Source organism: Colobus angolensis, unplaced genomic scaffold (assembly GCF_000951035.1).
Source record: "Colobus angolensis palliatus isolate OR3802 unplaced genomic scaffold, Cang.pa_1.0 Scaffold158, whole genome shotgun sequence".
Lineage (NCBI taxonomy): Eukaryota > Metazoa > Chordata > Mammalia > Primates > Cercopithecidae > Colobus > Colobus angolensis.
The window spans coordinates 2,704,511-2,718,928 of record NW_012114688.1 but is presented as its reverse complement, the minus strand read 5'-3'; the positions used below and the strand labels follow the sequence as shown (position 1 = coordinate 2,718,928).

Below are 14,418 nucleotides of genomic sequence, written 5' to 3'. Positions count from 1 at the left end.
ATTCTTAGTTCAATGGAAGCCCTGAAGCTCACCCATGGAATTCAGAGGTTTATGAATCCCAGTGAGGGTATGCCTCATGAGTACCAAAATGCATGCTGATCAGCACTGAAGCAATTGGAGAAAGTCCTAAAATAGAAGATGTGGGAAATTCTTAGCATCCTTAGGAGAATGTGCCCACAGACATGATTTAATTATATTTGACTGTAAACATAACAACATGTAAATTATTTTGAAATGGAAGAATATTAAGATGGGAGCAGAGGTGCATGGGAGACAACCTCTTGGAGCAGAAGAGTGGTAAGGGAAAATCAGACAAGAGTTAGCAATGGGAACATTCTTTTGGATGAAGGTAACTCAGCAAAGGCATTAGGTATAGAGAAGGAAACGTTGATTATGCATCTCCTATGCAGGCTCAATGCTAGATGTTCAAGGTTAAATCTTTACTGTTCTCTGTGAGGCTATTACTGGAGAACAAGTTTTAAATTTAAACAAGTATGAAATTATGGAAGTTAAGTGACTTCTCCAAAGTGACTTGTAGGTGAGAAAGTGAGGACTAAGGCCATGTTTTTCTACCATGAAATGCTCTGAAATAACGTGTGTGCAAAGGACAGTAAGCCCATTTGTTGGGCTGTAGAAAAGTGTCCATAGTAGAGAAAAAAGATGAACAGCTGAAAGACAGAGGGGCTGGTAGGTGAGTTGCCTTGATGACCAGCTAAGAAATTTGGAGTTTGATCCTTAAGAAAAGGAATTGAAAATAATGTCTCTAGTGCTGAAATAAAATGTGGAATTCAGGATTTGAGACTCGCAGCTTGTCCTTTGAATTATACAGCAGCTGAAAATCATATTTCTTTTTTCCCATCTGGACTTCTCACTTGGTGGTTTTCCCAACGGGAGGGCATCTGTGAACCTTTTAATGGGAGAAGTTGTCAAGCTGGGTTAGGGCTGTGCTCACAGGGCCGGCTTCGGAGGCAGGTAAAATCTGACTCCCTTTTGCTTTTTAGCTACAGACACAGCCATTGCTGCCACCACCAGCTGAGTGACTCGGAATCTAGGGGTTGCCAGTAATTGTGGGTTTAAGTCACAGAGGAAAAAGATAAGAGGAGAGCCAGGCTGGTTTTTCCACAATTAAATGTTGCCTCTCAGGCTTCTCTGTTGGCAGGAATCCAAGAGGTCAGGAACCACCAGCCATATTATTTTTGTCCCTGGCTGCCTGCTCTCATTTGTATCCCCTCCTCATTCATGGGAACGAAGAAAAGGTGGGTTGGAAATAAAAAGGCTTGTTCTAGCATACTTTTTCCTTTACGAAACTTGTCAGAAACAAAGCTTTCCTGTGAAACAGACAGGATCTCTTCTAGTAACTGGCTTTTCCTGCAAGCGCTGTCTCTTCTTCTCTTTCTGCTGGCAGCACAAATGTATTTTTGGGGTTAGGGGTGTTACCATTGTTGAAATCTACTTTTCTCCTTGTATAGTTATGCTGATATGTGGCGTTGTTTCTCAAGCATTGCCCTGTAGTCTGGTTCTCTGGTATTTTTGTATTTGTTAATTGTTTAACTCTTCCATTAGTCAAACTCAAGTTGTGATCCCTTGTCACTCAAACTCCATTATAAGTGCCCCAAGGACAGGAATGGTTTTATAGTTCTTTGTTTTGGCCTCAGTGCCTTAACTACAGAAGGCAGTAAACGGCTGGAGGTGTTTTAGATTTCTACATTCATGAAATATTAGAACTAGAAAGGATCTTAGTAAGCCCATGATCCAGCTGTATTATTTCATGAAATAATACATTATGTAAAGTGACTTACTGAAACCATATGGCTAAATAGTGGCCTTTTTAGAGCAAGAAGCGGATCTCCTAACTTTCCTAACCCATGACTGAGAGACATAATGGGAAAGTACTTGAGCTGCCAAGTCAGGCAAACCTGGGTTCTTATTTCGCCTCCCTCTCACATTGGTAGCATGACCATGGGCCTCAGTTTCCTCACTTTGAAATTGCCTGTGATGGTTTCTATCTGGCTGGCATCTGCATGGGTGAAAATATCTACACACAGTAGGCAGTAAAAAATGTGAGCTTTTAGGAAACATTGTTTTATTTCTTTTAAAAATACTTCATTTATAAGAAAACACATTTCTGAGATCTTTTCAGCATCAGAAAACGGTGCCCGATTGCTCTTGGTGAGAAGAACTTTGGAGGGTGAACAGGCCAGTAGGGCTCTTTGATGGAGATTCAGCCTAGAATGGGCTAGAAATAGAAATTAGCCCTGCTCACGGGACATAAGGTTCATGGGTGTAATGCCTTTTCCTTTTCCCAGTTGTCCCTCCATATAAGGGAGTTTGGGTTGATTTACTCAGCACTTAGTAACGGAGCCCCTATCTCACTCACACTCAGAAGAGGATGTGGAGTAGCAGAGGAGGTTGCCAGGCCAACAGGCCCAACTTGATTCCTGCATGATAGGAACATCAATGGTCATAAACCATTTGATGAGATAGGACGAGCCCAGGGCTGAGGGAGGAGACAGCATTCAGGGGCAGGTGTGTGGAGTGATGCATGTAGAGACCAATGCAACAGTGCTAGCGAGACCCGAAAGGAAAGAGTGATGATTTTAAGAGAAAGGCTGAGGGCGAAGACTGGAGAGGAATAGCAGAAAGGGAGTCCAGCTTAGCACTCTTGTGTTGTGGGTAGCTTTTATTGAGGGAGGAGCAGCAGAGATCTTTCGCGGCTCCACCAAGGGTCATGGTTTTCCATTATACTTCCTTCTCTCTTACACACATATGCTTCATCCACCTTCTTTATAGTATTTTGAATCTGTCTATTATCTGGAACCCTGGGTGGCAGTAGAATATTGTCCCATTGTCTCCCGGAGCCCAACTCGGGGAATGTCCTGGCTGATTGATCAAGGGAAGGACCTTATCTTCAAATAGAACCCCAAAGCCGAGTGCAATAATTCCCCACATAAGCCATATGAAACAAATACTCCGTGTGAATAACACTGGCCTGACTCCAGCAATAACACAGCTGTTGAAACAGCTTAGTCACCAGGGCAATGGAGGTATGCGGTGAGGGAATGTCGGGGTGCCGTGATCTGACATTTAGCTGGCTGGCAGCAGCGCTGAGAGCCAACACGGAGCTGTGGGAGAGCTGCAGAGAGAATCTGCTACCCGTCCACAGGCATTATTCCCTTGTTTCTTTTGAAACCCAACCATAATCCTCTCCCTAGGCAAGGCAGACTGAGGAGGAAAACGGAAAACATTTTAGGACTGAGCGGAGGGAAAGAAATGGTTTGCTTCTTTTAGACACCTGGTTTCTGACCCTTAATGATGCATGTTTATTTCCTGGATAACTTTTTTTTTAAATGCCCCAGGCTAGGCAGAGTATAATTTAGATATGGTGAAGGGGAAAAAAAACTCATTTATTTATCTTGCCTAGAAAAACGTCGTGACTCTTCTTAGCTTCCTTGTGTCCAGGGGATGTACGAAGAAGTCAGCAGGGAAAGTCCTGGCCCTGCTGCCTGATATTGCCTGAATCTCTTAGCGGTTCATCTGCCAGAGCTCTTGTCTGAAGGACTCTGGGTAGATTTGGGCAAAATACTTAGCTGGTTTCGTCAGGACTTGGGGAGGAGTAATAAACTGCCATGGAGCGACCCCATCCCTCTTCCAGCTCTTTGAAGAACTGACCTGTGTGTTTTTTCTTTATCCTGGACTCCCTCTGCACTGTTTGTTTTGGAAGTTGTTAAGTTAAATTAGCCATCCCATTCCTTTCCGGGTTACTGTATGAGAATGCAGCTGTCAGTCTGTGAACCCTGCCATCATCTATTTTTAGACACAGTGTGAATGAAGCTCTCTTCTCTAATTGCATTCAGAGAGAGAGAGAGAGAGAGAGACACGCAGGTAGATTTTCACAACGATCAAATCAGCTATTCTAAATGCTGTGTGTACCGACAGTGTCCTGGAGAGAAAGCAAAGAAACCCACTGTGTGTTTTCCTCCCTTGGCTGTCAGGTTTGTTTTCTCTCCACATTGATGTTGATTATGGTCAAATAGGAAAGTGCTGTTGCCACATTTGCTTTCCAGTGTTTTAACAATTGCCGACTTGGATGGTTCTGAGTTCTCTAGCTTTGTTAGCAAAAGATTGGTTCATCATTGGGTTCAGATTCCTCGGTAAACAAATTCCTTAGAAAATATCCTTCCAGCAGTATTTTCTACAAGGTTAAATCATCTTAAGCACACTGAGAACTGTTTTAGCAGTGGGCCTCAGTTTCCTTAGGATGTCTCTCTGTCCACCTGTCCCCGCATCCCAGTCTGTCTTCCACATAGCTGCCAGAATCTCCTTCTTTGCTTTAACATCCTCTAATGAAAATGCTGCAGCACTCAGGCCAAGCTTCTTCCCTTTGTCATCAGACCCTTCCTGTTCCCTAGACTTCCCTTTTCCTTGCACTCCCTCTCACATTCCCTGCCATATTGAATTAGTTGCTTTCCCTGACTGCACCCTGCTATTTTGTGCTTCTGTGACTTTTCATACATGGGGCTTCCTCTGCCTGTAATGCCTTCTCCTATCTCGCTGCCTAGTGAACTCCTATTCTGCAATTCATTGGTAAACATCACCTCTTCTCAATAGGGTGAGCCAAGAGATTGTGTCTTCTGTGCTACATTTCTTGACCTTCTACTCAGAACTCTTGATCTTTTGTGCTGACTGTATATTTCATATATACTTCTAATGCAGTACAAACTACATGGAATTATGCTTATTTATATATATATCTGCCTTCCCCACTTTACTATAAACAGTTTGAGGGCAATGGCTTTGCCTTATATGCCTTTTTATCCCTACTCTTTTTTTAACAGAAGAAGTTTAATTGTTTCACTCTTTATAGACATATATAAACGTACATTTTTATGTTGATATACATGTATATAGTTCCAAATCCTATTTCTATATAAGATTTGTATTTATTTATATATAGGATTTGGAACTTCTCTATTTTTTTTTTTTAATTATACTTTAAGCTCTGGGATACATGTGCAGAACTTGCAGGTTTGTTGCATAGGTATACACATGCCATGGTGGTTTGCTGTACCCATCAACCTGTCATCTACATTAGGCATTTCTCCTAATACTATTCCTCCCTAGCCCCCCACCCCTCAACAGGCCCTAGTGTGTGATGTTCCCCTCCCCGTGTCCATGTTTTCTCATTGTTCAGCTCCCATTTATAAGTGAGAACATGCAGTGTTTGGTTTTCTGTTCTTGTGTTAGTTTGCTGAGAATGATGGTTTCCAGCTTCATCCATGTCCTTGCAAAGGACATGAACTCATCCTTTTTTAAGCTGCATAGTATTCCATGGTGTATATGTGCCACATTTTCTTTATCCAGTCTATCATCGATGGGCATTTGAGTTGGTTCCAAGTGAATAGTGCCACAGTAAACATACGTGTGCATGTGTCTTTATAGTAGAATGATTTATAATCCTTTGGGTATATACCCAGTAATGGGATTGCTGGTTCAAATGGTATTTCTGGTTCTAGATCCTTGAGGAATTGTCACACTATCTTCACAATGGTTGAACTAATTTACACTCCTACCAACAGTGTAAAACCATTCCTATTTCTCCACATCCTCTCAAGCATCTGTTGTCTCCTGACTTTTCAGTGATTGCCATTCTAACTGGTGTGAGATGGTATCTCGTTGTGGTTTTGATTTGCATTTCTCTGATGACCAGTGATGATGAGCTTTTTTTCACATGCTTCTTGGCCGCATTAGAGTCTTCTTTTGAGAATTGTCTGTTCATATCCTTCACCCACTTTTTGAGAGGGTTGTTTGTTTTTTTCTTGTAAATTTAAATTCCTTGTAGATTCTGGATATTAGCCGTTTGTCAGATGGATAGACTGCAAAAATTTTCTCCCATTCTGTAGGTTGCCTGTTTACTCTGATGATAGTTTCTTTTGCTGTGCAGAAGCTGTTTAGTTTAATTAGATCCCATTTGTCAATTTTGGCTTTTGTTGCCATTGCTTTTGGTGTTTTAGTCATGAAGTCTTTGCCCATGCCTATGTCCTGAATGGTATTGCCTAGGTTGTCTTCTAGGGTTTTTATGGTTTTAGACTTTACAGCCAGTCTTGTGCGAGGAAACCAGTAGGTGCTCAGAAATATTTGGTGGAAGCAAAAATAGAGTTGGATGATCCGTCTAGCACCAGGGATTTCAGGGGTATTTGTGCAGGGGTCTGTGGGGAGCAGGAGTAATAAGGCAGGTGATGGGGAAAGAAAGTGTGAATGTCACCAAAATAGAGCAAACCACTTGTTTGTTGGTAGAGTGACAGGAAATTTAGGTTTGTAAGAGTTATTTGGAGAAAGAAGGGTGACAATCACTAATTTGGTAAATATTTAATGAATATCTATTGTGCAAAGACATGAGTGCTAAAACTGTGAACAAGACTGAGGCAGACCCTGGCTTTTAGGAACCCAGCCTAAGTAGGAGATGGGTAGGGAGAGAGATGGGGATAAGTAGTCAGGAGAAGCACCATGGAGAATAAGTGTCATATTGCTGGGTGAACAGGGTGCTGTGGGGAGCAAGAGGAGGGGTGCTATATTGAGTTTGGGTGAGTAAAAGAAGGCAAGAGTAAATCTGGGGGGAATTCCAGAAGATGAGTAGGAGTCTGGCACAACTGGGGATGCAAAGCACTGTCTGCAGCCCAGATAAAGAAGCCTTTTGTAATTCACCCTCTCAAAGGGGGCATCTCTTTAAAATTTGGTATGATTTTGGGGACCCTGAGTACAGCAGGTGTAGATAACCTTGAGTAACAGCCTTGAAATAGCAGCCAGCGGCCAGGCATGGTGGCTCACACCTGTAATCCCAACACTTTGGGAGGCTGAGGCGGGTGGATCACCTGAGGTTGGGAGTTCAAGACCAGCCTGACCAACATGGATAAACCCCGTCTCTACTAAAAATACAAAAAAATTAGAAAGGCACGGTGGCCCATGCTTGTAATCCCAGCTACTCAGGAGGCTGAGGCAGGAGAATCACTTGAACTCAGGAGGCAGAGGCTGTAGTGAGCAGAGATCGCGCCATTGCCCTCCAGCCTGGGCAACAAGAGCGAAACTCCGTCTCAAAAGGCCGGGCGCCGTGGCTCAAGCCTGTAATCCCAGCACTTTGGGAGGCCGAGACGGGCGGATCACGAGGTCAGGAGATCGAGATCATCCTGGCGAACACGGTGAAACCCCGTCTCTAAACCCCGTCTCTACTAAAAAAATACAAAAACTAGCCGGGCGAGGTGGCGGGCGCCTGTAGTCCCAGCTATTCGGGAGGCTGAGGCAGGAGAATGGCGTAAACCCGGGAGGCGGAGCTTGCAGTGAGCCGAGATCAGGCCACTGCACTCCAGCCTGGGTGACAGAGGGAGACTCTGTCTCAAAAAAAAATAAAAATAAAAATAAATAAATAAGTAAATAAATAAGCCAGCACTGACTGAGTGCTTACTGTATGCCAGGCCTGTGCTGAGTGCTTGGCACACATGATCTCATTTACTCCTCACAGTCATAGGAGAAGGGCATTACGATTACCATTATCCTCATCTTTCAGATAGAGACATTTAGTGACTCCCAACATTGCACAGGCACCAAATAGCTAAGGTGGGCTGTGATCCCAGGCTGTCTGTCTCCAAAGCTGAGCTCTTACTCATCTTCCAAGGCTGGAGGGGAGAGGGGCTGTATATGAAGTGGCCAACCTAGGTAGAAGGGGTAGTGAACATTCATAGAACTAGAACCTAGGCTAGTATATAACATCTTAACCAATTATGCCATTTAAGGAGTTTTGACATCATACTGAAGACAATATAAAGGCATTGAAAGTGTTTTAGAAATCATTTCTCTAGCAGGAAGTGTGAAAAATGGGAACAGGGCGGGTGTTTTAATCATGGAGGCTGGAGATAATTGCCTGAACAAGCGGAGTATCAGTGAGGAGAGAGAGGAGGCTAAATCTGAAAGACACCTAGTAGAGTTGACCAAATTTGGTGGTCTGGATTTCTAACCTATGAAAGAGGAGGAGAGCCTGGTAAAAAGTGACCATGCAAATTCAAATCTCAAGAGGGAAATCTGGACTGGAGAGCGTGAGGTGCATCCCAGGAGCAGATGAAATCCTTCAGGGTGAATGTGTTGAGTTAGATGAGGAAAGAGCTACTCTCCGACCTGGTGAACAACAATAGATATGTTTTTTTTCTATATTCTGTGGTACTTGAGATTCATTTATTTAAAAAAAAATTGATGGCCGGGCGCGGTGGCTCAAGCCTGTAATCCCAGCACTTTGGGAGGCCGAGACGGGCAGATCACGAGGTCAGGAGATCGAGACCATCCTGGCTAACACGGTGAAACCCCGTCTCTACTAAAAATACAAAAACTAGCTGGGCGAGGTGGCGGGCGCCTGTAGTCCCAGCTACTCGGGAGGCTGAGGCAGGAGAATGGCGTAAACCCGGGAGGCGGAGCTTGCAGTGAGCTGAGATCCGGCCACTGCACTCCAGTCCGGGCGACAGAGCGAGACTCTGCCTCAAAAAAAAAAAAAAAATTGATGTCTCCACTTACTTTTTCAGTGATATAGCCTTTAAGCACTAGTAGCCTTGGCTGCAATCAGGGTAAGTGGATGTTTTCTAACTGCATGTCACTTTGAAGAGAACCTAATGTGAGCACCGTTCTGCCTTGTCCTCATCATGTTCCATAGACAGATATGTGACTTCAACCAGAGGATAATACATCAGAATACAGCAAGGAACCAGTTTTGCAATGCTTAGAAATATGTTTTCTTACATGTGGAAGGTAATTCTCTGCAATTCAAATGCTTGATTTGATGATGAAAGACAAGAGAAGCAATGTGATCTAAACTGTTAGGCTGGTTTGCAAAATAATTGTACTCATTCATTTTTATAACCACTCACACCTAGGCCTGTAGGGCATCTTAAGAAAACAGCTAGGGCTGAATTTATAATTAGCTGAGTCCATTTTTGCCAGACCTAACCATGTATAGGACAGGGTTGGTTTTGTTATTTCCTTAATTGAAAGCATCAAGAAAAATTCAAGCCAGGTCAGAGAGTTTTTTATTGGGGAAGGAATGCTGGCATAAATAACCCCAGATTATATGTCTGCTAGAGGCTGGGAGGAGATTTGTCTCTGTGGCCTCTTTCTGAGGTTACCCAAACAAACTCTGGTGACTGGCAGCTCCCCTATGTAATGTGGGAATGCACACGAGCTTTGAAACCTCTTTAATTTTTTTTCCCAGGGCAAAGGCCCAGGAAAGTCAAAGTATCTCTAGGAACCTTAAAAGCTTTTAACAACCATAAAATCATTCTTGATTTCCTCTAATATATCTTATCCTCTCCTTTTCCCCCTTTTATTCCAATTAATAGGTCAACAATATAACCCAGCCACCCTGAGACTAGATGGAGAGGGAACTGGTATTGGCCAGCAGCCTTAGGGAGTAGTTCCCACTGTTTCCATACTGCAAAGGTGAAAACTGAGACTTATTTAAGGTTGTTCAGGTGGGAAGTCATAAAAGGAGAATTCAAAATCATATCCATTTGGTGCCCAATTTATACACTTTGTACTATCCTGGCTGGCAAATACCTGTTTCAGATATGGAAGGTGTAGAACATAGGTGGGAAGCATTCTGATGTCTTCTTCAATTAAGGTTCTAGTGGCCTTTCATTGCTTCTCCTTCTCCCCACATTCCCACCCCAGGGACCATTCTTACATTAAGCAGCTGCCCTAGATTTCTTGGGGATACTAGACCTCTTTCCTAGCGATTTCCAGCACCTCCCACCATTTCTGGCTTATAGAAGGGACTTGCTTTCCTCTCTGACTTTCCACTTCCCTGCAGGAAAACTGATTGGTTTTGCTTTTCACAAGCAGGGCAGGGCAGGGCAGTATCACTGGTATAGAGAGACTTCCTAAGGATACAATTAGTTGCTGCTTCCCAATATGGAAAGGCATGGATCTTTCCGTCTATAGCCACACTTTGCAGTCTAGGTCTGCTCCTACGGAACCCTGGAGCACAGGGGAGACTGCCCCCATAACAGGATGGAAATAGTAAGCGTAACAGATGACAGTGCCTTTCCACGCTTCCCTTCCTCCTCTGAATGAATTCTCCACCCAGCCAAAATATGTCTCCAAAGTTATTTGAGAAATGTGAAGCTTGGCTAGCCCATAGAACCTATGGGCTTCTATACCAAAGCTGCTCGTATAGTATAGGTATGGAAAATCATGGATTTCAAATCTGTAAATGCCCTATGCTGATACCTTACAACTGTACCCCCATGAAACTGGTATAACCAGTGTCCTTGTTTTATAGGGAGGGTTCTCCAGTGCCAAATGTTGCTTAGCCTTCCTGCCATTCTCCCAGGGAGTTCAAATTGGATTCTTCGCCTTCATTATCTCGGGAGGGTGGAGGGGAAGTATTGCCCACGCAGTGTCCCAGGAGTCATGAAACCAGTGTTTTATTAAATGCAACATCGTCATTAATGCTGAACTTTATTTCCAAGTCCATTGGAGGCAGAAGAGAAAACAATTCAGGTAACCAGCTTCGCAGTTTTACTGTGTTCCTCTGTCTAGTGCTTTCCTGTTTCTGGGTGTTGTGATCTAGGTTTGGATTAGGGATTCATAGCGGGAAGCTCCATGTTCCTGAAACCTGGTAATTATTTTGAATTAAGGAGAAGTATAAGAGTTTCACTTCTCTAATAAAATGTCAACAACATACCTTACCCTTCATGCTTTCTGCTCTGTCTTAAGCATTTTTCATGCAGTAACTAGTGTAATAATCATGAAATTCTAGGCATTAAGTCCTATCCTAACAGGTAAGGAACCAGGTCTGCTAAGATTGACCTGTGCTACCTCATGTGTGCTATCTGTCTGGGGGTGGGGAGTGATATCACCGTCTAGTAAAGGTCACTTGAACGGGCCATTCTCCCTGTGGTTTCTATTTTTTATGTACGTCATGAAAGATGGCAGAAGGCTATGAGACTACAGGCTATGAAGCTGTAGGGTCCTGCATCTGGTATTTCTATGGTAGGGCTTTCTGAGTTTTGGCATCTTCACCTCATAAACAGGAATAACACCTCTGCTTCATATTGCACAGGAAGTAAGGAGATGATAACACGAGGAGACAGCAGAACATGCTATAATTTTAACAACCAATAACAGATGGCTTTAGAAAGCTTAGATTAGTGAATTCCAGACATTCTTATGAGCCACACTTGCAGCCTCCCAGGAACACTCCCTGTTGCTCTCCTGTAGAAAGCTGGAAAGGTGTTTAGTTTGTGTTGAGTGGCTCTTTGACCAAGTATGCTTGTTAGTTTCTTTTGAATTCTACTGTGTTTGTTTGTTTTCACCAACAAAGGTAGTAGAGTGCAGTGGGACCCTCACGTGATCCAGACTGAAGCTCTGCTGTATACTAGCCATATATTCTTGGGCAATTTATATAACGTCTTCTTCTCAGGATGGATGTGAGGCCTGAAGAAGGCTGGTGCATGTTAGTCTCTGATGAAGGAGAGCTGTTGCTCTTATTAAAGACTTAACATATTCATATTGTGTGACTGCTTTGAGGGGCTTCTTTTATCACAAGTTAGCCAGTTTTCTTTAAGCAATACAGAAAAAAGTAATTTTATTTTAAGGCAATTTCGATGACTTTATACAAGTTCCTTAAGATCTGAGGGCATCACTTTACTCATTAATTAAAAGAAAATATTCATGTCCACTTCGTGGAATTGTTGAGAACATTAAATGAGGTAATTTAAAGCACAGAAACCACGGGAGCTTAATATGGAGTAATTGTACATTAAAATACTGTGTGCAATTTTTGTTTTAAACCGCATATTTTAAAATAGTTTTTCCTTTGAGGATCCTCAATAGATTAGAATAACTTTTGAAGCTGGGACCAGGCAAGGAAGCAATCCTATCTAGCCTTGTCTCTCTGAGGCACCTGCTCTGAACCAGGCCCACCCCAAACATTTGTCTGGCTCGGGGAAACAGTATGAATGAAGACATGCCTATTGTGTATCTAAATATTTAGAAGTGATAAATCAGGCCAGCAAACTGTTAAACCAAGTATGTTGCATCCTCTGATGAGTTACCTGCATAATGAACCGGACGGCCAGGTTTGAACTGAGGATTCATGGATGACTTGGAATTCTGTGCCAAAATGTGACTGGCCAGGAAGCGTGGGCCCCTACACCCCTTTTCTCCCCACCTCTGGCTCCATCCCATAAAGAGAGGGGCCTTGCATGCTTGTACATGGACACCCTAATCTCCAAATTCAAGCTCTGTTCATATCTTCCACCAAATAGCAGCCTTTTCACTCCCACCCACCCGACCATCCAAGAAAGCGTACACAAGTGATTGTCTAGTTCTTCTTGGGAAGCCAGACCTGGAAAGAGGCCACACAGACCTTGGAAGTTCTAAGAGTTCAGAGCTGTCTAGGCAGAATGTTCTGGGGTCTGACATCTCGGAGCATGGTCTAGAAGTGAGGGAGTCTGTAGACTGGGTATACATATCCCCTTCACTTGGGAGTTTCTTGTCCTATAAAGAAGGGAACAGTTGACAGAGTGGGACCCCTTAAAAATATAGGGCCCAAACTTCAAAGACCCCTCTTGCCTGTGTCTAAGGCCAGTGTTGCTCTGAACCCTGCAGCTCCAAGGAGAACAACCTGTGAGTTATTTGTAACCTGTGTGTGAGCTGATGACATTTTTTACAGCTTTTCATATTTATACTCTTGTGTTTCTCCAAGCACCCTTTTCAATACAGTTGAAAGTCCCAATTCCTACTTCCAGTGTTAGAAGTATGATGTACTTTATTGCCTAAGATTTGACTCCATGGGAGCTCTGACAGATTCTTTCTGTTGACCACTGAGGCTACTAAGTGGGGAGAAGTTGTAGCCAGCTTGGTCCCTGACCAAGGGGAGATACCAACTCTGAGCATGGTTTCTGCCAAGCTAGGAGTGGCACAATTTTTTCTACAGACCCTTGCTCTTCTCTACCTCCAGCCCTGGGTCTATGTATTCCCCTGGTGTCCTCAAGTCCAAAGTCTCTCCTTGGATTGTGCAGAGATGGGAAGATTTGGGGGAACTGAGGTTCAGCCGTTTTGTGTGCAGACTTTGACCAGTCACCTCATTGTCAGTGCCATGCTTTGTTCTGCCTTGTGCAACCCCTGGTGCTTTCAAATTCTGAGTGGCTTCAGGTTCCTGCAGACATATTGGCTCACTTTTCTAGAATATCCCCTCTATAGGAGTGTAGGCTGTGGCTGCCAGGAAACCCTACTTCATGTATTTTTATCTTTTTTAAAAATTTTGAGGCCAGGCACAATGGCTCATGCCTATAATCCCAACACTTTGGGAGGCTGAGGCAGGCGGATCACCCGAGGTCAGGAGTTCAAGACCAGCCTGACCAACATGGAGAAACCCTGACTCTGCTAAAAATACAAAATTAGCCAGGCATGGTGGTGCATGCCCGTAATCCCAGCTACTGGGGAGACTGAGGCAGGAGAATTGCTTGAACCTGGGAGGCGGAGGTTGTGGTGAGCCGAGATCATGCCATTGCACTCCAGCCTGGGTAACAAGAGCAAAACTCTGTCTTAAAAAAACAAAAAGAAAAAAAAAAATTGAAATCTCTAGTCTGCTCATATATCTACAGTTAGTTTTTTCCCCTTGTGATTTAATATCTTTTGCTTTTCTTTTTACTGTCTATGTCTTTATTTTGTGGAATTTCAGGAGGAAAACACAGTGGCCAATTCACCATGTTAACTGAGGATAAAAATAGGAATAATAGAATAGTGGGTATTGATGTTCATCAAGGGTTTCCTCTATATCAGAATGGCCTCACATTACTTCTTCCATAGATCATGTCTTCCTTTTCCTAGATTTCTTCTGAGAACCAGGGATCTGCCATGCTGCCATGTCAGCTTTAAGCCACTGTAGACCAGTGGATAGAAAAGCCCTGCTTTTCAGAGGGCAGTTATTCCTATCTGTTTCCCTTGTGACTTGTATGTGTTCAGGTTTAGTAAACTTTTATTAAGCACCTACTGCATACTAGGCAGCATGCAGTGCTTTCACTAACTGGACTCAATCCTTGTTGCAGCCCTGGAGGAGGTGGGTATTACTTAGATGAGCAAACTCACCTGCTTGGATACTGAGACTTCTTCAAGGCTGAATAGCCAGAGCCTAAAATTGTGCCCATTTTCATAACCCTAGTGGTGGATGGATCTCCAGTCATTTTGGAAATGTGATTTGTGCTTTTTTTTTTTTTTCCCCCCCTCATTAAGACTTCTCTGGAGGGGTAGAGTAGGGGGAGGGAGGGGAGCGGAAGGAGGGTGGGGAGGGCGGCAGGGGGAAGAACGGGGAGCTGGAGACATTAAGTTTTTGTGCTTGTGTCCCTGTGTGCGTGTGTCATTTTAAGGTGGCTCAGGAGC

General features: G+C 43.5%; 1 protein-coding gene and 1 pseudogene across 2 annotated transcripts in view; both read left to right on the top strand.

Moving 5' to 3' along the window:
* WLS (wntless Wnt ligand secretion mediator) overlaps positions 1 to 14,418 on the top strand; it is a 110,451-nt gene that overhangs the window by 56,435 nt on the left and 39,598 nt on the right. The gene's annotated exons all lie outside the window — the stretch shown is intronic.
* LOC105508128 overlaps positions 10,962 to 14,418 on the top strand; it is a 5,922-nt pseudogene continuing 2,465 nt past the window's right edge. The window contains exon 1 of the transcript XR_001001210.1: positions 10,962 to 11,025. The product of XR_001001210.1 is annotated as a C-terminal-binding protein 2 pseudogene (transcript). The remainder of the gene's footprint in view (positions 11,026 to 14,418) is intronic.